This window comes from Cheilinus undulatus, linkage group 19, assembly GCF_018320785.1.
Source record: "Cheilinus undulatus linkage group 19, ASM1832078v1, whole genome shotgun sequence".
Taxonomy (NCBI): domain Eukaryota; kingdom Metazoa; phylum Chordata; class Actinopteri; order Labriformes; family Labridae; genus Cheilinus; species Cheilinus undulatus.
Genome location: NC_054883.1, coordinates 38,403,406 through 38,428,709, shown reverse-complemented (window position 1 = coordinate 38,428,709; position 25,304 = coordinate 38,403,406).

Below are 25,304 nucleotides of genomic sequence, written 5' to 3'. Positions count from 1 at the left end.
TGGTTGAATGTTATGTTTGATTCATTTCTGACTTCTCAGAGAAGCCCATTGAGCTGGCTCAAATTTGGGTGAGTTCAGTTTGAAATTCCTCATTCCTGTTCAAAATGGTAAAACATTGGAGAGCTCCCTGAAAATGAAAGAGTCCGCATTAAAGCACTTCATGATGCTTGATGGTCTCTGAGACAAATAGGGAAAGACATAAAGTGTCCTCACAGTCTGGTCAAGTATGCTTTGGAGTCATTGCCGAGACTGGTACTTAGAAAATGCACCAAGGAAGAGGCAGGAAACCAAAGTTAACTGGAGCAGATGTCAGACACCTCAAGATCTGAAGTACTAGAGACAGACGGAAGACCACTGCTGATCTTCAGGCAGAGATGAATGCTTCTAGATCAGAGTCTGAGAAAGTCTCCAGAATGACCATAAGCAGACGACTGAGGGAACAAGGCTTAAAGAGAAGAATAGCTGCTAAGAAGCCATTATTGAGGCCTGCAAACATCCAGAAACGCCTCAGATTTGCCAGGGAGCACAAACACTGGACTGTTGATGACTGGAAGAAGGTACTCTGGATGGACGAGTCCAAGTTTGAACTCTTGGGTCCGCATGGTCGTGTTTATGTCCGCAGAGAAGCTGGAGAACGTTTTGATGCCAGATGCACCCACAGTGAAACACGGTGGAGAGTCCATTATGGTATGGGGTTCCATTTATGGATACGGCGTGGGCAAATGAGTGAAAATCCATGGTATCATGAACAAGAACATCTACCACAACACCTTAGTGCATCATGGAATCCCTTCTGGACTGAATCTGGTTGGTCGTGGGTTCATATACCAACAAGACAATGACCCCAAGCATACTTCAAAGCTGTGCAGAGACTTTTTCACCAAGAAAAGGAATCTGGAGTACTGGAACTGATGGACTGGCCAAGTCAAAGTCCAGATTTGAATCCTATTGAACAAATTTGGGATTTAGTAGATTCAAAGATTGATGGCACAAAAGTTTCATCTAAAGCAAGTCTGTGGGAACGGCTAGAAACTATTTGGAACTCAATAACAAAAGAGACTGTGGAAAAGTCCATAAAAACAATGGCAGCAAGAATGCAAGCTGTTATCAAGGCCAAAGGAGGCCATACAAGATATGAAGTTTTCTGGTTATTATGTGTGAAAAAGAACTACTTACTTGTTTCAGTTTATTTGCCAACTACATAACAATAACATTTTTAGTTTTAAACAAGTTTTTGAAAGATTTCTAAAATCTTTATAGTTTCTAGTGCTCTAATGAATTTGTTAAGCACTGTACATCCACTCAAATCATTAAAATCCCATTGTTTTCCAGTCTCTATCAGCATGGTCGAACATGCTTAAGATGCATGCAGCCTGTTTTTTTTTTTTTCATTTTCTGTCAAAAACAAGCACTTTAGAGCACTTTATTGTTTTGTCAGATTATGTAAAAATGTCCACAGATCATAGAAAATCTATCTGCAGTCTTACAGTTCATCAGTATGTCAAAGTTGACATTAGTGCAGAATTCTTATCCAAATATTGTTTAACAAGAATTCACAATAGATGGAAATACTACTAGTGTTTTGAAATGGAACTCTTTATTTTGAAAGTCAGTGACATCAAACTGGTTTCACATTTCTCTCTGAAGTACCTGTATATGTTATAACACTGAGTATGTAGAGCCAGACATCTTCAACAGAATTAAAGGCTGGAAAATCAAACCTGCTGCTACCAAAATCAGATCATCTCTGTACACAGAACATTATTCTGTAGAAGTCCATTATCCTGTTACAGCGACACAAAAAGCAGCAGTGTGCATTAACATCCACAGGAGGAGTGATGAGTCTTTAAATGAAGCCTGTCAGATGAAGATCATCTTTATGGTGTACATGCAGATGTTTTAAAGAAGGACCACACCATTTCTATCTAAGCCACATGCTGATTTTTTACCTCTTTGTATTTCAACTCTCCTGACTGTTTTCATTAATTTCTCAAGAGCTTTTCGTCTGCGGTTTCCATTGTGCTGTTTGCTGGATCTCACCCACTTTTTCAAAGTTTGAATACATTTGGGTGAAAGCAGCTTTCATAAACTGAGGCTGCCGTTGAGGCTTCTGAGTGAAGTCAAATGTGTTGTTTATTCCCAAAGAAAGCCTCATTTTATCCTTCGTGTATGCTCAGACTTCTGATTCTGAGAGTTCGACTTGAAACAGCCTCAGCAGGTTGTTGAAAACCAGAGGTGATTCTTAAGTGGCTACAGGAACTTTTGAGAACTTTTTTTTTATCAGTTATGGAGCTGCAGAATATAGATAATCCCTGGAGCACATTATGATTACGAAGTTAATACTTCATAATCATCTATACAGCACCAGTATTTAGCTAAAATAAAAAATTAGCCCAAAATTAAGCAAAATGGTCATCGCACGAGTGCAGTGGATGAGCCTCAAGTGACTGTAGTAGAAAGACACCTGTGTCTAGAAGGTCCAGTCACTGGTTAATCAGTATTCCTGGCTACCATTACGCCATGAAGACAAAGAACACCTTAAGCAATACAGAGAAAATGTTATGGAGAAGTCTAAATCAGGGGATAAATACCGAAAAATTGTGAAGGCAAGGAACATCCCCCAGAGTTCAGTTAACGTAACAGCCATCCTCTTTTAAATATCTGGGAGTGTATGTAGATAGTGCTCTTTCTTGGACACCCCATGTGGATTTTATCTGTAATAAGGTCCAAGAGCAGATCTATTTTCTGAGAAAACTCCGGTCTTTTGGTGCCATTAGGGAGATTCTACACCTGTTCTTCTGCTCCACTATTCAAAGTGTCCTGCAGTATGGAGGCTCAGTCTGGTCCCATGGCCTCACAGTTCAGCAGAAAGCAAAAATTCTTAGGCTGCTGAATATTTGTTCAAAAATGGTGGGGCAGAGTGTTGAGAACGGTTTTCTTAGTAGCTGCTCCAAAAAAACCCTCAGACCGGCTGACAAGATCACAAAGGACCATTCTCATGTCCTCCATGAGGAGTTTCAGCTTTTGCCAAACTGTAAGAAAAATAAGTACACGCTCTCTTTTATTCCTCACTCCATTTCTTTATTGAACAAACAGTAGAGTGGAGGTGGGACAGCTCCATACACACGCCCCTGACACTGACTTAGGACATTCTTATGTATTTAGGCACAATTTGCATACAGACTGTTGTTGGACAGTTGGACTTTATAAGCTTTTTATGATGATTTTAATGATATGCTCTTATTTTAAGTGTGATGTGATTGTACTGTGTTAATGGCTGAGCGGGTGATGCAAGACAAATTTCTGAGTAATCAGACCATAAAGTATTATCTTATCTCATTTTATCTTATCTCATTTTATCTTATCTTATCTTATCTTATCTTATCTTATCTTATCTTATCTTATCTCATTTTATCTTATCTTATCTTATCTTATCTCATTTTATCTTATCTTATCTTATCTCATTTTATCTTATCTTATCTTATCTTATCTTATCTTATCTCATTTTATCTTATCTTATCTTATCTTATCTCATTTTATCTTATCTTATCTTATCTCATTTTATCTTATCTTATCTCATTTTATCTTATCTTATCTTATCTTATCTTATCTTATCTCATTTTATCTTATCTTATCTCATTTTATCTTATCTTATCTTATCTCATTTTATCTTGTCTTGTCTTGTCTTGTCTTGTCTTGTCTTAAATCCATCATGAAGAAATGGAAGAAGTGTGGCACATGTGTAAATCTGTCTCACAAACTGAGTGAGCGTGCAAAAAGGAGACTAGTGAGAGAGACCACCAAGACCCTTATGACTACTTTGGAGTTCCAAGCTTCAGCAGCTGAGATGGGAGAGACTCTGCATACCAGTGTTAATTTAATTTTTTTTTATTTTAATATTTTGAAATAAAATTTTTATTTTTAATTTTAGTCTTAGTTTCAGTCTTTAGATGAAATATCTTTAGACTAAAAATATTTTAGTCTAGTTTTAGTCCATAAAAGTCCTCACAATTTAGTCTTAACTTTTAGTCCAAGCAATTATTATTATTTTGCCTAAATCTGGTACCGAATCATGGTAGTCTGTTCTATGGACCCTGCCAAACCTGGGGTCCTTGCTTTCTACATCTGATAGGCAGAACAGATACAGCTGCATTGCTTTTTGACAGATTTACCCACAGAGGAGAAATATCACAGATTTTGAATGTCAGACAAAATCTCCACTACATTTTAGTCTAGTTTTAGTCATCTTGATGAACACTAAATTTACCTGTTGTCAGTTTTAGTCATCAAAGATCTGTTTTTGTTAGTCTTAGTCTAGTTTTTGTCATGGAAAAAAGGCTGTCGATGACATTTTTAGTCATAGTTTTAGTCGACGAAATTAACACTGCTGCATACAACAACTGTTGAGTGGCAAAGAGAAAGCCACTGTTGAAGAAAACTCATTAAATCTCAACTAGAAGCATGCAGAAGACTTCATGTGAAAGAAAGTTCTTTATGGCGCTGTTTGGCGGACACTAAATTCTGCACATTGCCACAAACACACCATCCCTGCTTTGAAGCACACTGGTGGCAGCATTGTGCTGTGGAGGAGCTTCTCAGCACCCATCCCTGGAAGGCTTGAAAAGGTACACAGTCAAAAAAATGTGGCAAAATATAAGAATATCCCGGAGGATGATCATGTTTAGTCTGCAAGAGAATGAGGACTTGGGAGATTTTCCTTTTCCAGCGAGCTAATGACCCGAAGCATAAAGCCAACGCTACACAGAAATGGTTTGAAAACAAGTCAAAGCCCAGACCTCAATCCAGTTGAGAATTTGTGGCTCGACTTGCTGTTCACGCCTGATACCTGTGCAACCTGACAGAGCTTGAGCAGTTTTGAAAAGAAGTTGTGTCCAGATGTGCAATTAAATGAACAGTTTATGTCACATATAAATCAGAAAATAATGCGCTGTACGTGGTCAAGTTGAACTCGTGATAAGTAAGTTAATACTTTGCAAACAATAAACGGTGTGTAGTTACAAAGGACCTCCTTAAATTTAAAAAATGTTTTATCATAATCTAGACTTTATCAGTAGATTATGTATATTAGGACATGCAAAAACAGTGAAGATTGTTTTCCCCTTTTGTTTCTATTATTGTTCCCTTGAAAGTTTCCCCACTACTGATTTAGCTTCATGTAGTTTCAGAATTTTTGGATGACTTCAATATTCTTCTTTCTACCGCCAAGTGAAAATCCCCTCATTAAACCAATCCAAAAATGAGGAAGAAGATTAAAGTTCTGTTCAAAAATACACCAGGAGATAATCTGAAACTAATATGGGACTTCAGCAGACTGAGATAATCAAATCAAGAGATTATCTTCCTATTAGTGGAATAATCCCCTTTGGTTATCACCCAGAGTGTTTCTGTCTCAGAGAGCGGTCACATCAACGGGGAACTTTGAACACAGAAACTTTGTCAAACTGATAAATTGGTACTTCATTTATTTCAATCAGATTTTTCTTTGTGCTTTGGGATAAAACTTCTAAAAGTAGCGTACAGCCACAAGATTGATTTCATCTAAACTTGAAAAATGAAACACCTACACCTTAAGACCAACTGGTGTGATCGCTGTGTTAGCATTTCAAAAGTAGAGAAATAATGGGCCTGGGTTTAAATCCTGTGTGAAACCGTAAGTGTGTTACATCAAAGTTTAAACCAACTTTCCATCACCAGAAACTTCTAAGAGCATCTGACAGACACAGTAACAGAACTACTCTATCTACAGCAGTGATGCTAAACATGTGGCTCTTGTGTGATTATTTGTGGCGCTTTTATGTCTTCATCTTAAATACTATTCCCCAGAAAACCTTAAAAAAGGGCAACTTTTTTGCCCCTTTTCACCATTTTTTTCCACTTTTCACCCATTTAAGCTACCTTTTGTCATTGAATACCACTTGTTTCCTTTTTGTTCCCAATTTTGCCTCGTCTTTTTGCCACTTTTTCCCATTTTTGCCTTTTTTCACCATCTGTTGCCACTTTTCGCCCAATTAAGCTACCTTTTGCTATTAAATACCCCTTTTCCCCATTTTTTCGCTCATTTATGAGACTTTTTTTTGCTACTTTTTCCCATTTTTTGCCACTTTTCATCCATTGAAGATACATTTTGCCATTTAATACCACTTGTTTCCTTTGTTCCCCATTTTTGCCTCCTATTTTTGCCACTTTTATCCCATTTTTGCCACTCTTGACTCTTTTTTTGCTCATCTTAGACACTTTCATTCTTATTTTTGCCTTGTTTTTGCCTCTTTTGGACATTTTTTTGCCACCTGTAACTCATTTTTTTGTAATTTCTCACTAATTTTTGCTACTTTCAGACTCTTTTTTTACTTTTTCTCCCATTTTTGCCCATTTTCATCTATTTTTGCTGCTTTTTGACTATTTTTGCCATCTTTAACTCATTTTTATTGCTATTTCAAGCCTTTTAGCCACTTTTCACCCATTTAAGCTACCTATTGCTATTAAATACCACTTATTTCCTATTTTTGCCCATTTTTGCCACTTTTGACTGCTTTTTGCCCATTTTTGTTGCTTTTCATTCTTATTGTTGCAACTTTTGGACCATTTTTTTGCCACCCATAACTCATTTTTCTGTTGTAATTTCTCACTAATTTTTTCCAATCTCAGACTGTTTTTCCACTATTCTCTCCATTTTTGCCTGTTTACATCCATTTTTGCTGCTTTTTGACCATTTTTGCTGTCTTTAACTCATTATTATTGCTACTTTTGTTTGTATGCATTCTTCAGATCAATAAATACCATGTGAACTCTCACTTTGTACACTGAATCAGATGCCTTTGCTATCATATCCACTATGGAAATTTGCAGTAAGAGAGCATTGCTTTTAAATCTGCAGCTTGTACCTCTAGATCTAAACTGGGCATCCTCGTGTCAGAGTGGAGCTTTGTGAAAAGTTTGAGGAAAATCACTCAGAGCATTCTGGAGGTATGAGGTTCATAAGAAAGGGATGAACATGAGGCCCATGAGGCCCATGAGGCATTTGACCTGCAACGTCAACATCCAAACAGTTCAACCTTTGGTGAGTGAACATTAAAGTGGTGCAGATCAAATGCCTCATGGGCCTCATGTTCGCCTAGCCCTCGTCTCTTTTTGACCCTGTGCTTTCATTGCCTGGCAGTAGCACATCTCCCAGAGGCAAAGAAGTACCAGGCAGTAGTTAGCTTTTTCTGTTTTTGTTCTTTAATGGGTTTGATTGGTCTCCTTTGGCTTTTTCATTTTAACTTTTTAACAGATGTCTTCTGGCTGGTCTGGGCTGCCTCTTTTGACACACTCCGCTTCTGAAAGCACATTGAAAGCTTTTCTTGTACTTCGAACCTCCAACAATCATCTGTGATTTTTTGTGTGTGCACCAACCAGACAGGTTTTCAAAAAATGATTGCAACCCCTTTTAAACCTCTAAAGCCTCCAAATGTCCAAAATTAAATCTGTCCTTTGGACAAGCCAGTAAAAGCTTTTTATAAAGGATTGGCATTGATCCTGTTTCTACCTGTGAGTGTCTGAAGATAAAAGCTTTAAACTTCTTTATTCTCACAAAGCACCGTGTTTTTATGTGAGTGACCATTCACTTTTTGAATGAATCATTCTTCTTTGACTTTCTGCCTTTAAATCAATCTATTTAACGACTTTATTTAAATATTCCTAGGAATACACTTCAGTGCGTGGAGGTTTCTGGGAACAGATGGGACCTTTAATCAAATGCAGTAGCTTCAGATGCACCTGCTGATGTAAGGTCTACACAGTTAAGTATATAAAGCAGAGACTTGTCAGCAATTGTGCCCAATGAAGCAGCTCCTAAATGTGACTTTAAAGCACAAATCTTTGCATCTCTTCCTGGTAGGAAAACCTGCTATTAAAACGACTCAAAGCGAAGCTGCACGCCCCGCTCTGAGTCGATCTGTAGGTCACAGAGGACCTTGAAAGTGACAGCTCGGATCGGGTGTAGAGGTTGAACCTGAGACGTCCTTACCTGTCAGAGAGGGTCACAGCGCTCACACAAACACTGACAGGAGGACGTCCACACTGACTGATGGTCTGCTGATAGATTCTGTCAACACAGGGGTCTAAAAGGGAATGGGATGTCCTTAGAGCAGAAGATCTGACATCTATAGAGCTCTGTCCTTCATGAGAGAGGTTTTCTACTCAAGTTCCCTCCAGCAAAATGGTGCAAGCTGAGCTTATTATTAGAAATATCAAGTGCATGAGTCAACATTTGAAATGAAATATAGATTCTAAATGCAATATTTAAAATGGTAGAATAGTCTTCATTGCAACATCATTTCTTTGAATGGTTCTCTTTTTTAATTTTCAATTTGATGGTTAACAATTAATATGTTAGGATACTCCCATCCATTTTCTACACCACTTATCCCATTGGGGAGCTGATCCCAGCTGTCACTGGGCGGGAGGCGGGGTACACCCTGGACTGGACGGCAGTCAATCATCAGGCATGCTCACACTCACTTCTATGGGCAATTTAGAGTCACCAGTTAACCTAATGAGCATGCACAGAAAGATTCTAACTGGGAAGTGAACCATGAACCTTCTTGCTGTGAGGCAACAGCGCTAACCCCTGCGCCAGTGTGCAGATATGTTAGGATATTTTTTAATTACAACTCAGTAAGTTATTTTGATTACCCATTATTTAAACATGAAGGCTTCTTTGGAAAATAACTTTTGGGCCCTTTGCAGCATATGTAACTCCTGAGACTCCATGGCTCCTGCTATCCATCTCTGACCTTCAGTTTCCACATACTCCACCTGTGCTGTGAAGAAAATCACTCTCTCTCCAGTGAATTTTTTGTGATGTCTTTGTAAAGATGTGAATCTACAATCAGTAACTTATCACAGTGGTTTTCAAACTTTTTTCACCCAAGGAACACCATATTTAAATTGATACAAAATAGACTTTTTAAATAATGTTACAGTCAAGGTGGCCTATAAGGGAAGATAAAGGGGAGAGCTTTCTGGGCCCAAGCCAACTGGGGGATCATGGAGATGGCAAAATTGGGCAAATAGTGGCAAAACAAAGTCAGAAATGGGAGAAAATTGGTATAAAAGTGGCCAATCAATGGGTTCAAATTGGCAAAACCTTGTCGAAAGTGTCAAAATAGTGGCAAAAATGGGTTGTAAGTGGTCTAAAAGGGTTAATTGTTGTTAAAAGGTGGTAAAAATGGGTTAAAAGTGATAAAAAAGGGCAAAATTGGGCAAAAAGTGGTCAAACAAAGGCAACAGTGGGCAAATATTGGCAAGAAGGTGGCATAAATTGGTTGAAAGTGTCCAAAAGGTGGGAAAAGAGATCACAAGTGGCAGAAAAGTGGCAAAAAAGTGTTAAGCTTGCTAAGAGGTGGTAAAATGTAATCAAAAGTGATGGGAAAAAAATTGCAAAAAATGGCCGAACAATAGCAAAATTGGGTGATAAGTGGCAAAAAGGTAGCAAAATTGGGTGATAAGTGGCAAAAAGTTTCCAAAACGTGGCTAAAATTGGTCAAAAGTAGTTATAAGAGGTGGCAAAAATGCTTAAAAAAAACCAGCAGCAAAATGGTTTAAGTTGTTAAAAGAAGTGACAAAAATGGGTAGAAACATTGATCAACTTGGTTAAAAATGGCATGAATTAATAATTTCAACACCAGTTTCAACCCAATAATAGCTTGACATGCTTTTAAGCTCTTCATAAGGCAACTGTTAGCCAGGATGCTAGCACCTATGCTACTGATCCAACACACACACACATACACAGTGATATCATCAATAAACCCTAACTGAGGAGGGCCCATTCTTTGGGGTTTTTCAGGGGTCCAGCCATATTGTACAAATTTCCATGGCACACCTTGACTTGCCTTAAGGCACACTAGTGTGCCTTGTCACACCATTTGAAAACCACTGACTTATTGCATGCTTTTTGGCCAAGCAGTAAATTGTATTCGTTTTGGGAAAGTATTTTTCTCTGTTTTTCTGAAGCATTTGGAAAATGTTGGAAACTGAGTCCTCTTGTAGCATCCTCAGTGCAACAGGCTCCTCGGTTTCTGCTAATAGGTATGAAAAGAAAGTGTTGTTTTTTGTTATGGTGGTTGCAAAGAAGCTTATTCTAAGAATATGTAAGATGGACTTTACAGTATTATGAGAGGCTCATTAGAGACTCTGCTGCTTTGTGCACCAGTGTATGTAATGGCAAGGCTTTATATCTTAATGCATGGGACATTCAGAGGCAACAGGGCAGCTCTGTTGACATGTATTATTCTGCTCATGATTCAAGATTAACTAACTTTTCATGTCACATAGAGAGAAATATTTCATGGGGTCTATGTCCATGCTGCAGCCATGGAAAGACAACATGATTCACATTAAAAACAAACCACTCAATATTGATCATTAATGTAAGAAAAACTCTAAAATTATAATAACTTCAAGCTCTAAAAACATCAGGAAACAAAGAAAAAAAAACAGACTACTGTCTATCATGCCTCGTGCAAAATATCCAATGCTGTGCACAAGTGCTAGAATTATATTTATTTTTATTTTCAGACCAAAATAAACCCCAGCTCCTTCTGGAGACACTGCTAGGCAGGTTTTCTTTAACTAGTTACTCTCTTATTGATAAAAACATACAGCTCAGGAAGGCAGAACTCAAAATATCAGTGACTGAAATACTGAACCGTAGGCTCCCTGGAGGCTTGGAGACCCTGGGGATTCTCTGTTTCACCCAAATAATAATGAAACCTTGTTTAACTGATGAATCAGGCTCACATGGAGTCCCCAAAGACCTATTAATGATGTGATGAGAGGATGAAGACATCAGCCTCATCGCTGAGTCAGTTTAAATATTCACTTCCTTCAGTCAGTCAGAACAGGGATATACTGATGTGTCGCTTTTCTGCAGAGCTACTGCCATTTACGTCTCATTTGTTGATTTGCATGGAGGAATATATCACTGCTGATGTATTTTGAACATTTATTGATGTGTTGGAAAGAAAATGTCTTTATCCAGATATTTAATGATGTCTTTATATAGTTGACAGCTACATTAAAGCATAGACTATGTAAAACATGACCGTAGTCTCAGTGGCATCGTCCAATGATTTATGAAAAGGGTAGGAATGAAGCTGAATGATGGCAGCTCTCACATCTGAAACACCATCTTCACAAACCGTAACTCTATGAAGACACATCAGCCATGCCCCTATTAAGATTAAAAGAAAAGAAGAGTAATAAAAAATGGATGCCCCCTCTCACAGACCGCTACTGTGAGACGCCATCTCTATCAGAGCTAAAGTGCTGGTGATTTGCAGGTACAACATGTTTCTTTAAATTCAACTGTACTCATAAAAAAGTCTGACAGTTACAATTATGAAATAATCGCATTACAAACTAAGCAACATGTCATAAATTAAACAGAAATAAGATCAGAGCTCTAACTCCAGAGTAAAACTGTTTATAAAAGTATCTTAGTAGTAGATACAGAGGCTCGTTTTAGTGTCGTTAGCTCTAGCTATGGCTAACATAGCTACGCTTGCTACATAGTTAACATTTCTTTGTAAGCCAATGTAACTAAGTTTGCTTTAGCAGCCTGAGCTTTAGAATACAAAGCTTGCTTTCGTAGTTATCCGTGAACTTTGTGAGCTTTAGCTTTTTCTCCATTAGCCATGTAGCTACCTTAGCTACACTATATTGCCAAAAGTATTCACTCACCCATCCAAATAATTGAAATCAGGTGTTCCACTCACTTCCATGGCCACAGGTGTATAAAATCAAGCACCTAGGCATGCAGACTGTTTCTACTAACATTTGTGAAAGAATGGCTCGCTCTCAAGAGCTCAGTGAATTCCAGCATGGTGCTGTGATAGGATGCCACCTGTGCAACAAGTCCAGTGGTAAATTTACTAAATATTCCACAGTCAACTGTCAGTGGTATTATAACAAAGTGGAAGCGATTGGGAACAACAGTAACTCAGCCAGAAAGTGGTAGGCTACTTAAAATGACAGAACGTGGTCAGTGCTAAGGCGCATAGTGCACAGAGGTCACCAATTTTCTGCAGAGTCAATCGCCACAAACCTCCAAACTTCATGTGGCCTTCAGATTAGCTTAAGAACAGTGGTAGAGAGCTTCATGGAATGGGTTTCCATGGTAACAGCTGCATCCAAGCCATACATCACCAAATGCAATGCGAAGCGTCGAATGCAGTGATGTAAAGCTCGCTGCCACTGTTTGGCGGTTGCCAGGAGAATGGTACTTGTCTGACTGCATTGTGCCAAGTGTAAAGTTTGGTGGAGGGGGGGATTATGGTGTGGGCTTGTTTTTCAGGAGCTAGGCTTGGCCCCTTAGTTCTCGCTACACTTCGCTGTCTTTCTCTGTGTTACGCTCCGACTCGTCTCCTCAACCGGGCGTACGTCTTTCAAACTCTATAAACTCCAAAACTTTGAATAGAAACACACCCAAAAATGCTGCTGGGATTGAAGTTACTCATGTCCGCCACAGCGCAGCCCTCCACCATTAGCCCTATCTCCCACTAGTACAGAATCCTTTAAAAAAATAGTAAAGCACATTTACATTTCTTGATTAATATGTCAAATTATAGTTATTTACTGTCATTCCTGAACATTAAAATGAGTTTTAGTGGTTGAATGTTATGTTTGATTGGTTTCTGACTTCTAAGCCCAGAGCCGGCTGAAATTTGGGTATAAAAAGGTGAATTCAGTTTGAAATTCCTCATTCCTGTTCAAAATGGTAAAACATGGAGAGCTGACTGAAAATGAAAGAGTCCGCATTAAAGCACTCCATGATGTTGGATGGTCTCTGAGACAAATATGACAGGTGGTCTAATAAGTTTGTTAAGCACTGTATATATGTATATATAAAGTCACTGCCTGATAAAGACATGAACTATTCAGACCAAAATGAAATGCATGTTATTGCCCAAAGTAATCTGTTATTATTAGTTCCTGTATAATCCTGCTGAAAGTGAGTGACAGCAGCTTTGCCTCTGCTCAGCTGCTTCCTGCCCACCTCATTTACACTCTTCAGTGACAGCCTGACCTCCTAACATCATCTATCAGGCTTTAATTGAAACCAAATTCCCCCCCTCGTGCTGACATCATTATTGTAACTGTCATGAAGGATCTGTCATTCATCTTATTTGTTAATGTCAGAGGTCACTGCGTTTTTACCCTTTCAAACTAATGAGACAAATTTACCGGAAGTTGTGTGTTTTAAACCAGAAGGATAATTTAATAAACAGCTGCATTTTTAACCTCCATATTACATTGTTCATTACAGTCCTTAATGATGTTCCCTGCATGGTGTGGGCGAATAATGTTGACAGTTTCCTTCTCCCGCTCAGCGTAGTGAAGCTGTCAGATGAGAAGCGCCTGCGCAATTGCTGCGCTCTCACAGACACACAAACACAGAAACGTCTCTGCCAGTGAGAGCAGGTTGGTCTGAACAATTATCCGGAAAAAGCGTGATTAAGGAGCTTAAGTCCCAAATTTAAGGATTTGGGTTGAAATCGACACTTCCATAAGCTGGTTTGGTGGAAAAGTTCTCCTCGGATTGGATTAGATTTCGCGACACTTTACGCGCAACAACAAACAGCAGCTCTCGTTTCATTCTGTGGATTACAAGACTGGGAAGATACTTGTGAATTTAATGCCTTTCTGATCGCCGAACAAGCTTTTTAAAAGCGCGTAAAGAGGAAGGACAACGACCAGGTAAAAGAAAGCATTTGTAGGCTTACGCGTCTCTCCAGCTTGGACAAACTCCAACTTTGAGCTTGTCAGAAACACAAATCTGATCCACTTTTACGCTTTTTTGGCAGAAGTTTTCACCATGAATCAAACAGCTGGAGCCACGAATGCGTATCGGAGATGCTCCAAAGGAGGAAAGGTAAGAAAGGACTTGCAGAGAAGTTACGATTGTGTTGGTTTGATGCGTAAAAGCATGGTGCAGCTCTGTGGGCAACGTGGAAGAGATGCTGGAGGATTGCAAGCTGAGGAAGAACGTTTGAATGGCTGTTTTACGCATTGGAGATGATGTGAATTTCATTATGGATGCATTTTGTTTTCTGAAAAAGCATTTAATTCGAGTTTATGATGGAAGTGACCGGTTTATGTGCATGATTAAAGCTTTTTAAAGCAAGAAGAGCCACTAGAAATGTATTTTTTTCTGAGTATTTTTCTTGGAAGTCATAGAAACATATGCTTAATCAAGTGCTGAACAAGCTGAAATCCTTTGCTTGCCAGTTTTGAAAAAGATTAAATGCTTTGGGGCAAGACAAGTTAACTGGTCTATGAAAAAAGAGAATATTCTAAGTTATATTTCCCAAAGCAGTGGAAAAATTCTGCATAAAACATACTTGCTTGGGTCAATTTCTTCGGTGGCTAATTTACAAGAAGATTGGATGCTTTTGGGCATGATTTTCCATTTTGGGTTGTGAGAAAAATGCTAATTTTGCAAATATTTTTCATTTAACTGTGAAAAGTCTGCATAAATCAAGTGCTCATGCAGGCACTTTTTCCACATCTCCATGCCATTTCTCGCCCAGACTCTTTCATAAGTACTTTTTCACTCATTTGACGCACACGGATCGAAGATGATGACATTGTACATCCGTTTTAGCACGCCTGTGACCCATATTGCTGCTGCTGTGTGGATGTGGAGTCAACAGGGAGATGGGAGAGAGAGAAGAGTGGGGGAGAGGGTGTGAGGCTGACAGTGTGAGAGTAGAGGTGGGATGAAAGGGAGGAAGGCTGGAGAATGTGGGAGGAAGAAAAGGAGTCTGTATGACAGCGTCTGCCCAGTGAAACCATTAGAGGAGAAGCTCTGGTGCATGTGTTTGTGTGAGCGGGGGTTTGCTCTCCCAACACATCTGGCTCTGTCAACAAGCAGACGTGAAGAATGAGAGCTTCTTCATCACCTGCAGCTACTGCACAGTGAACATCCTCAGCACATTTCATGCTGTTTACTAATATGGATTTTTCAGTGGCAAATATTTGGAGTTGATGTGAATTGATTGCCGTGGAGCTTCTTCTTCACTCATTGAGGTGTTTAGAATGATCTGCTAAATGAGTCCTGAAAGGCGTGGATTTACACAGAGATACATTTCACACTCTCAGTTCAAGCAGCTCTGACTGGATTTCTCCACAGTGAGATGATGCAAGCGCTGGTTCAAACAGGGGAGATGGAAAGTTTGGAAGAAAATCTTTCTGGTTAATAAAAAGCATGCAGTGAGTCTGCAGAAGGCAAACAATGCATGTGTTCTTGTTGTATGTTTAGGTCCATATTTAGTGAAGCTTTTATTAAATCTTAAATGGCAAAGAAAAATATAAAACCACTTTAATTTTTTCACAGCAAAAGAATGTGTCCAATAATGTAGACTCCCATGATTCCCAACTAGAGGTGGAAGCAGGTGAGCCGAACTTTAAAGTATACTCCTGCACTGGATAGGTGGTTCAGAAAAAGTCCAAAAGTTGCAAAAAGTAAGGAATGAATGGTATGAGAGTTGAAATTAGGAGCTTTTAACTAAAAGTGGAGCTTCTTGCAGTGCCTCCCCTCATTTTTATATTTATTTTAAGCCTTCACTGGTGCACCATACATTATATAAAACACTATATTGCCAAAAGTATTCACTCACCCAAACAAATAATGCAAATCAGGTGTTCCAATCACTTCCATGGCCACAGGTGTATAAAATCAAGCACCTAGGCATGCAGACTGTTTCTACAAACATTTGTGAAAGAATGGCTCGCTCTCAGGAGCTCAGTGAATTCCAGCGTGGTACTGTGATAGGATGCCACCTGAGCAACAAGTCCAGTGGTGAAATTTCCTCGCTCCTAATTATTCCACAGTCAACTCTCAGTGGTATTATAACAACGTTTTTTTCACCATTCTTCCAGAAGCGTATTTGTGAGGTCACACACTGACGTTGGACGAGAAGGCCTGGCTCTCAGTCTCTGCTCTAATTCATCCCAAAGGTGTTCTATCTGGTTGAGGTCAGGACTCTGTGCAGACCAGTCAAGTTCATCCACACCAAACTCTCTCATCCATGTCTTTATGGACCTAGCTTTGTTTTTGGGAGCATGGAATTGTCCAAAATCTCTTGGTATGCTGAAGCATTCAGAGTTCCTTTCACTGGACCTAAGGGGCCAAGCTCAGCTCCTGAACAACAAGCCCACATCATAATCCCCCCTCCACCAAACTTTACACTTGGCACAGTGCAGTCAGACAAGTACCGTTCTCCTGGCAACCGCCAAACCCAGACTTGTCCATCAGATTGCCAGATGGAGAGAAGCGCAATTTGTCACTCCAGAGAACGCGTCTCCACTGCTCCAGAGTCCTGTGGCGGCGTGCTTTACACCACTGCATCCAAGGCTTTGCATTTCACTTGGTGATGTATGGCTTGGATGCAACTGCTCGGAAATGGAAACCCATTCCATGAAGCTCACTATGCACTGTTCTTGAGCTAATCTGAAGGCCACATGAAGTTTGGAGGTCTGTAGCGATTGACTCTGCAGAAAGTTGGTGACCTCTGTGCTCTATGTGCCTATGTGTCATTTTACGTGGCCTACCACTTCGTGGCTGAGTTGCTGTCGTTCCCAATCGCTTCCACTTTGTTATAATACCAATGACAGTTGACTGTGGAATATTTAGGAATTTCACCACTGGACTTGTTGCACAGGCATCCTATCACAGTACCACGCTGGAATTCACTGAGCTCCTGAGAGCGACCCGTTCTTTCACAAATGTTTGTAGAAACAGTCTGCATGCCTAGGTGCTTGATTTTATACACCTATGGCCATGGAAGTGATTGGAACACCTGATTTCAATTATTTGGATGGGTGAGTGAATACTTTTGGCAATCTAGTACACTTGTAGGTAAGCGTTAATGGTATGTCTACACATATTAAGTGTATTATGTGTAAATGAATATATGGATTTGTTTATATCTTTTTTTATGGGTGTATATTTTAAAAGTATTTACAGAGCTCTTTTTGAATTTCTTTTTACTGCTGTTTTTTTTCTGTAAGTACATTATGCCAATTTTATTTTTTGTATATCTTTTTATAGGGTTTTTCGTGAAAAATGCAACAGCAGGTTCATGTTCTACCTTTACATGTCTGGTGTAGAGTTTGGATGACAATTAAGGAACCTTGAATGAGATTTATAAAAGTTAGGTGCATCTCTAAACTCAGCCTAGATGTCTTTGTATAGCAGCTTTCATGGGTATAAACATGCAGCTCAAAGTGCTTTACAACAGAATAAACAGACAGGAAATAACAGAAATAGCCTCCTTCTCTCTGAGCTTTAGGAGTCTCCTCGAGACAAAAAGAGGTTGTAAACCTGTGCCATCCCTGTCATAATAGACTCCTCAGCTTATTTTAGCTCTTAAACTCACCGTGGCTGCTGGTCTTCATATTTATGTTCTCCTCTGTGTGTATTTATGTATTACTGAGGTTGATGTTGTCGTGCATACGCTCACATTTGAAGCTCTCTCCCTCTGCTTGTTCTAATTCTGGGCAGGTTTTATCTCTTTTTAAACATCCTGTGTCAGAGAGAAAAAATAGATCCAGACTGAACACCTCTCCAGTCTCCATGTCGCTCCGTCTGTTTCATTATCTGTCCCTCGACCACTTTGAGCCGCCGGCAGGATTGTCTGTGATTTCAAACTGTTTTGGTTTGGTTATTTGTGCCTGTTTAAAGCTTCAGCGCTGCAGAGAGTTTTTCTTTGATGACTTCTCCTTTTCTCCCTGGAGTTTCTATTTCCAGTCATGTTGACAGTCCAACCACTGAGACTTATCATGGCGGATTAATGACGCTCTGATTAGGTCTGCATGTGTTCTGCAGGCCTTCCCTGCAGGATGAGCCTCACATGGTCATGGTCATCAGCTCCTGACAGGCTGTGACGGCTTTATAAACACCTGAAAGGAGGAAGGAGAGAAAGTGTGTGTCATGTTCTCTGAATATTTTAGGATCCATACTAATTCTGTCAGTTGCAATTTCTGCACTTTCTTGTGTTTTAAATAAAAACGTACAGAATATTTTAAGACATTGACCTTAAAGAAGATATGGACAACATGTCTTCACCCATGTTGTTTTTGTGCTGTACTGTATATTTGTCATTTCCACATATAGCGGCTACAGCACTGGTTTTCAACATTGGGGTTGGGACCCCCTTGGGTGTCATGAGACACTGAGAAGGGGTCGCCAGATGCCTTAACCCTTATGCCCTCCTCAAATTTACTATCCTCTTTACACCTTTGAGGCAAAAATGTACACGAACAGAAAAATTGCCATTAAATCAGCATACATCCATATTTTTTCTACTTTTTTTTCCATAAATCTCTTTAACAACTTCAGACCTGCTCAAATCTAACAAACTGAATAATTTTCAAGATTTTAAACCTTTAAATGCCAGTTTGATTATTTGAAATATTTTATTTCTTACTAAAAAACACAAAAAGTGAATTATTTTCCATACAATTAAAAGTGGAAAGAAGGGGCTTTGGTGCTGATAAGAGTCTTGGATGGGTCAAAGATTAGCAACAAAATTGGTTTTATTGCATTAGTATTTTTTTTGTAGTGCCAGCTTTAACATGAGGGCACCCTCTTTACACCTTCGAGGCAAAAATGAACATGTTAAAAAAACGGCCATTAAATCAGCATACATCAATATTTTTTTCTACTTTTTTTTCATAAATCTTTTTAACAACTTCAGAGCTGCTCAAAACTACCAAACATTCAATAATTCTCAGAATTTTAATGCCAGTTTGATTATTTGAAATATTTTATTTTTTACAGCAAAAAACACAGAAAGTGGATTATTTTCCATATAATAAATAGTAGAAAGATAGGGCTTTGGGGGTGATTAGAGTCTTGGATGGCTCAAAGATTAGCAACAAAATTGGTTTGATTGCATTAATATTTTTTACATAATGTCAGAAATACCCTCCTGACATCCTCGAGGCAAAAATGCCCCCATTGACTTCCATTAAAACCAGGTTTTTTAATCTCACTGTCACTGCAGTATAAAATCATGCATTCTTTAATGTCAGCATTCCAATGTGAAGAAGTCTAGTGAAATTTGACACTTTTACCGTATTCCACCAGATTCAACCATTTACTCATTGTAGGACCATGCACGAACTTCTTGTATTTTTGCCCGTTATATTATGAAATACTACAAAAAGTACAAGGGCAATGAAATCAATTTTGTTGCTAATCTTTGACCCATCCAAGACTCTCATCAGCACCAAAGCCCCTTCTTTCCACTAATAATTTTATGGAAAATAATTAACGTTTTGTGTTTTTGTAGTAAAAAATAAAATATTCCAAATAATCAACCTGGCATTTAAAGGGTTAAAATCTTGAAAATTATTCAATGTTTGGTAGTTTTGAGCAAGTCTGAAGTTGTTAAAGAGATTTATGAAAAAAAGTAGAAAAAATATTGATATATAATGATTTAATAGCAGTTTTTTGTACGTGTACATTTTTTGACTCTAAGGGGAAAAGAGGGTACAAAATTCATTGAGAAAGTATGAATGACATTCAAGAGTAAAACATGTTGGATTTAAAATATTTAACTAGAAAGAAAAGTTCTTGTAAAAATTCATGCCACAAGCTGTAAAACTGACAAAATGATCACAAATAAAGAAAAAAATTTGAGAAGAATGGCCAAAAATGCCCGAAGAGGGCACGAGGGTTAAAAAATGTAGAATGTTTTAAAAATGAGATTGAACTGTATATTTTAGCCCTTTTAAAGGGATACTTCAACATTTTGACAAATTCCCCCATTGTCATAATCCCAATAGTCCTAGTAAGAGGTTCGTTTCCTTTAGTTGTCAGTGCAAGCTGTTTGTAGATCTGAGGGGGTTATATACCAGCTGCTCAGCTCACGCTATGGAGACCTCCGGTATTCCCGGCTTTCCCTCATCAAACTCATCAAATACACAATCCAACAACTCCAAAACGCTGTCATGGACAAGTTGTGACCTGCACATTCACCTCGTTATGAAATAATGACGTATAATTATGTAACATTACGACACATGAAGCAAACACTCGGAACTACTTTCTTGAATAAATCACTGGGCGGAGTGACACAGTGTGCACCTCAGGCAGTGCCGTAGTTACTCGGTTTCACCTGAAGTATCATTGGCTGGACGTAGCAGAAACGGCTCCTTCTCAGGTTTTGCTGACGGAAGTACCTGCACTAAACGTGCGCTTTTGAAATCACTCCACCCAGCAGCCATGCCTGGAGTGTAGTTCTGGATTTACATTTCGCTCTAAAACAACCTTGTCTCATAATTTTCCATGATTATTTTATAGCGTGGTTCACAGAGAGGCTTCTGGTGTTTTTAGTTAGGTGAAGCATTTTGTATTCTAATGTGAAAGAGCTGTGAATAAATTCATATACTTTGCAAGTAATTCCGGCCCTCAGATTTTCCCTCATGTCTTTTGTACTTTTTTTTTTTGCCAGTATGGATGTGAAATGGGTCTTAAATTGTATTCATTATGGTCTTAAAAAGTCTTGAATTTGACTTGTTGAAACCTGCAGAGACCCTGGGTAAATATGTGAATATTTTTAAGACATTCGACACAGAATTATTATTTTTTCTCATTTTGGTCCCCAAGAAATGAGAGAAGCAGTTTGTGCAAAAAAGTATTAGCCACTCATGTTTACTGTGTGTCACACGTACAAAAATATGTTTAGAGCTTGACTGTGAACCACGATCCAGGTAAGGGTTTTTGTTACCATGTGATGTACAGCGATCACTCAGTTGATCCTTTTTGCTGATACCATAAGGCAGGGGTGTCAAACTCACAGCAGGGGCGAAATCTGAATTTAGGTTTAACCTGGGGACGTAACAGGGTCAAGATTTAACCAAAAACTGTCAATCGTGTTTTCACAGGTAATGAATTATAGGGAAAATTAAACAGTGATGATAAATGATTTTAAGAGTTCTAAAAAAAAAAAAAAAAAAAAGTCAAAATGGTTAAATATCACAGCATCAATGTTGCTGTATGTCCATGTCAAATAAATGCTCAATAAATAAATAAATAAACAAGTTAAAGGCTGAAAATTTGAGGTAAAAAGTCAACTTTATATGTCCTGAAGGTCAAAAAACAAAATTAAACGTCAAAAAAGGTTTTAAAAGGCAAATATATGAGATAGAGAGTTAAAATCATGAGTTTAAAGGTCAAGATATGTGATAAATTACAAAATCAAGAGTTTAAAAGGTCAAAATAGAAGATAAAATTCTAGATTAGGAGTTTAAAAAGTGAAAATATAGGATTAAAAGTCAAAGTTAAGAGTTTAAAAGGTCACAGTATGATTTAAAATGAAAAAATGTGAATCTTAAAGGTCACAAGGTGAGAGAAAAGGTCAAAATTATGAATTTAAAAGGTCAAAATATGAAATGAAAAGTCAAAATCCTAAGTTTAAGTCATAATCTTGGGATGCAAAATGAAAATATGAAATAAAAACACAAATTAATTTCTTTCCCTCACTCCTGACTTTTTGTCTATTTCTATTTTCTATTATTTTAAAGGCCTTTCAGTAGGGTGGAACAGTGAAATATGTGGAGTAGCTCCCAACATGTCAGTCTAAATACAGAAGGTAAAATAAATAAATAAATAAATACAGAAGGTATGTTTCTGACTGACGCTTGAAAGCATCTAAAGATCCTGCTCTGTACAGGGATGAGTGCAGATCACTTCACAGTTTTTGGGCTTTGGCTTGGAAATCTTAATCACCACAAATCTAAAGTTTGCATGGAACAGATATCAAATCAAGCATCTTAGACCTGAGGGAGAGTTTCCTGCAACTGTGTGAGTACAAGACACCCACTAGAGGGCAGTGTGGCACTACAACACATGTACTTTGAAGCCAGTCCTGTCCTGCCTTGGTAAATGTGTTTTAAAAGTGCATTATTTTGGAACAGTTATATTTTAAGTTTAAAACAGGCTAATAAGAACATAATGCACATAATTAGTGAGTGTTTTATCCCGAGTAGTGTGGCTTATTTTCTTCTAATGTCTTCTTCTTTTATGGTTTTTCTTTGTCAGAGCTGACTTCATAACGATCTTTCAGTTGAAGCAGATTTCCTCTGTAAAGATTGGACTTTTATTTCCCCCGCTGTTAATGAATCTGAGCTTTTTGTAGCTTGTAAGAATCCCATTGCTCGGAGATCTATTCACAGCTTAACTCCTTTTTTTCCTCATGCTGCTTCTTTTCTTTTGTCTCGTCTCGGTCACAGCGGGCCGCTCTGATTATCTCGGCCCTTGACAGCCCCTGCAGTCCTGCGTACGCACGCTAAATCCCAATTAGCTCCACCGGTTTCCCTGACCATTTGTAACTTTGCTCATCTCTGCATCTGCAAAGCCCTGAAAATCCCCCCAATCCTTCTGATTATATAGTTTCATAATGAGAATATTAAAGTTTAATTTGTTGGAGACTGGAAGAAAAAACACAAGTAAATTGATGCTCCCATGCTATGAATATTTATTAACTGCTACTGCCCAAATATAAATTGATCATTGACTGGATGTGTCAGCTGAAAGAATTGGACTTTGTCTTGTTAAATAAATAGAAATTCCCTGCATTTTTTCTTTGTCTCATATTATTATATGGATTTTTATAGGTTTTTAAGCTAAAACTCATTTATTTCTACAGTTATAGAGCTTACATCTGAATACAAATCACTACAGCTGCCAATTATTCAGAGTACACTACGTCTAAACGGATATATCACACAGCACAGGAGCGAAGCTGAAAGGTATTTGGATTGAGGGTTGACTTCTTAATTACAACAGCTCTGTTGGCCAACAGCAGCCTGAACGTGCCAACTATTGATCCCTGCTCTCATTACACTGTGGGCCCATTGTAATGCACGCTTATCACTCTGACTCCCTCACAGGAGTGTATGGAAATGATCATTGATTTTCTCTTTTTTTTTTTTTTTGTAAAATGGCAGATTGCCTATCTGAATCATCTCTGCACTTAGAATCTCTGAAGTCCGGCTCATTAGCACCCAGTAATCTTTTTCTCATGCTGATGACTCCTTAGGACAGGGTCCACCATCAGTCAAACTGCACCCATTCATGCAATCACTGGAGATAAAGTACACATTTATACTCAAGAGGCGGTTGGTAATTGTAGGGGAAAAAAGTCTCTTGAAAAGTAAAATAACTGATATAAGGTATTCACTGGAGAGGTAAGCACACTTTTGGGTGCTCACTACCACCTCCTTTAGGACAACAAGGCCTATCACATTGGCTGGCATACCCTTTTAAAGAGTGAACAGTATGATAATTAGCACCCAAGCTAGCAGTAATAAATGATTGTAATTGGATCCAAATGGATAAAAAGCGTTCAGTATTGGGTTTACTGGTGTGGATTTAATCATTAAAGCCCCCAAAAGTCACACGAGTTCCAGGCTCGCTAAAAATGCTGCTGCAAGGGATTCAAAGGCATCAATAGCATCAATGGGAAGTCACAACGGCTAGCTTCAAGAGAAAAAACAAATTAGAGGCAATGATTTATGGTTCAAAAGTTATTTAACTTTTGATAAAGCCTGTCACTTCTGGTCGTGTATGTCAGTGCCGGTCTGGAAGCCATTTTAACAATCACATTCAGAGAAAAACTGTTACACAGACACCATTCTTTGCCGCTGGAGTGTGTCCTTTATAGGGCTGGGCACTTAATCGCAAATGAGATTAAATTGCAGTATGGCATGCTGCAATTTACAAATTGAAGACATTGCAATATTGCTTTAACTTGAAATATGTCAAAATACCAGTTTAACACATTCATTTTGCAGTAGTAGAGATTTTATGCACATTTTGCAAACATTCAACTGTCATTTTTTTAATAAAACGGTTTACAAAAATTGCCAATTTAGTGTTTAATGCAAGTTTTTCTTAATTAAAATGAGTGACATAAAAACGATAATCCCCATTCAATGAAACATTGATATCAAATTTGCAATATGAGCAAAAATAATTTTAATTAGATATATTTTTTTCATCATTCTGCCCTAGTTAATTCTATCTAATATTAATGAAGCTTAGCATTAGTACATGTAAGTCATACCCCTAGCTCTGATTGGCTGATAGTCAGCTGACACCAATTATTGCCTCTCAGCTCCAAAAGCAAATCACAGCTATTTCTCTCAACACAACAGTCCATTTAAAGATGACGTAGTGCTCACTAACCCCTGCTTGCATTAATGCTGATGCATCATGCAGCTGCTTGAATTTTTGAATTGCTTGAATTTGTTAAAAAAATACACAAGATGAAGGACCTAGTTATAATCCCATATCAAATCGTAATCACAATACTGGGGAAAAAAATCACAATTAGATTATTTTTGCAAATCGTTCAGCCCTAGTCCTTTAGTTCGTCTTCACTTCTCTAAAAACGGTAGCTCATGCATGCAGTGCTTTCCGGCAGCGAAGAAGAAATTGGTTTCCGGTTTATAGCACTAAAATTTAGCATGGCTAAACGAAACAAGATCTAAAGTTAAACCAAACAGTATTGGATCAGTGCATGAACTTGTGAACTCGCTGATACGAAGACCTACATTTTAAGCAGTATCTGACATATTTCCAATACTGGTATCGGAATTGGATAAACTCTAGCACATACAGTACGTGCAGAAGTACGTGTGTCGCTCAACAGCCAAGGATGAGCTGAACAGCATTTCTTTTGTCTGGGCCTTTGCACCCCTGGTAATACATCAAACAACCAACAGCAGTTTTCAACATACACACAACAACCAGGAGGTTGTGGCAGTCCTCCTACCCACCCTGACAATGCCCAAGGCTATGTTTAGGCACCACATCTACCCATAACTCCGCCCTAAAGCTGTGGTTTTTGTTTTGCTTTCATCAGATTATTTTCACATGCCCTTGGTAATGTCCGAAGACATCCAGAGCATGACCTGGGTTGTGTCAATCCTCCTTCCTGCCCAATAGGGCCCTCAGGTGGGCATACTCGCCATTACACGCTTTACTTCAGCCTCAAATTTCAGCCCAAACATGCCTAAAACTTCTGCCCAGTACTGTATGCAGTGGTGTGCAGAGACACTGAGCCATTATGCAGTCATTTGGGGAAAAAACATGAATTGCAAGCAATTTGGCCTCACTGCATTAAGCATCTAATGACAAGGACGGTAACAGCACGTTAGTAGAGTAAAGATTAGTCTACTGTCTGTGAGCACTGATTGAAGTGCTATGCAGTTTTAGGCTATATGAT